This window comes from Arachis duranensis, unplaced genomic scaffold (assembly GCF_000817695.3).
Source record: "Arachis duranensis cultivar V14167 unplaced genomic scaffold, aradu.V14167.gnm2.J7QH unplaced_Scaffold_343483, whole genome shotgun sequence".
NCBI lineage: Eukaryota > Viridiplantae > Streptophyta > Magnoliopsida > Fabales > Fabaceae > Arachis > Arachis duranensis.
The window spans coordinates 3,114,694-3,115,752 of NW_026264909.1; the positions used below are offsets into that span (position 1 = coordinate 3,114,694).

General features: G+C 40.5%; 1 non-coding gene across 1 annotated transcript; it reads left to right on the forward strand.

The window, feature by feature from the left end:
* The first annotated feature begins 719 nt into the window (after positions 1-719).
* Positions 720-826, forward strand: LOC127744421 (small nucleolar RNA R71). The gene has a single exon (XR_008005410.1). It is a non-coding gene; the product is annotated as a small nucleolar RNA R71 (small nucleolar RNA).
* The last annotated feature ends 233 nt before the right edge of the window (positions 827-1,059 follow it).

The following is a 1,059-nucleotide window of genomic DNA, read 5'->3' on the forward strand; positions in this document are numbered from 1 at the left end:
TCAATATTTCTTGGGAGAGTACTAGGAGGAGTTTCAGTGACTTTCTTACCCAGCTGGCCCACTTGTGCCTCCAAATTTCTAATGGAGGACCTTGTTTCACTCATGAAACTTAAAGTGGCCTTAGACAGATCAGAGACTATGTTTGCTAAGCTAGAAGTGCTCTGCTCAGAATTTTCTGTCTGTTGTTGAGAAGATGATGGAAAAGGCTTGCTATTGCCGAGCCTGTTTCTTCCACCATTATTAAAGCCTTGTTGACGCTTTTGTTGATCCTTCCATGAGAAATTTGGAGATTTCTCCATGAGAAATTATAGGTTTTTCCATAAGGTTCACCCATGTAATTTACCTCTGCTATTGCAGGGTTCTCAGGATCATAAGCTTCTTCTTCAGAAGATGCCTCTTTAGTACTGTTGGATGCATTCTGTCATCCATTCAGACTTTGAAAAATCATTTTGACTTGCTGAGTCAACATTTTGTTCTGAGCCAATATGGAATTTGGAGCATCAATTTCAAGAACTCATTTCCTCTTAGGTGTCCTAATGTTCACGGAATTCCTCTCGGAAGTGTACATGAATTGGTTATTTACAACCATGTCAATAAGTTCTTGAGCTTCTGCAGGCATTTTCTTTAGGTGAATGGATCCACCTGCAGAATGGTCCAGTGATATCTTGGAGAATTTAGATAGACCATAATAGAATATATCCAGAATGGTCCATTCTGAAAGCCTGTCAGAAGGACACCTTTTGGTCATCTACTTGTATCTTTTCCAAGCTTCATTGAAGGATTCACCATCTTTTTGTTTGAAGGTCTGAACATCCACTCTAAGCTTGCTCAGCTTTTGAGGAGGAAAGAACTTAGCCAAGAAGGCCGTGACCAGCTTATCCCAAGAGTCCAGGCTATCTTTAGGTTGTGAGTCCAACCATGTTCTAGCTTTGTCTCTTACAGCAAAAGGGAAAAGCATGAGCCTGTAGACTTCAGGATCTACTCCATAAGTCTTAACAGTCTCACAGATCTACAAGAACTCAGTTAAAAACTGATAGGGATCTTCTGATGGAAGTCCAT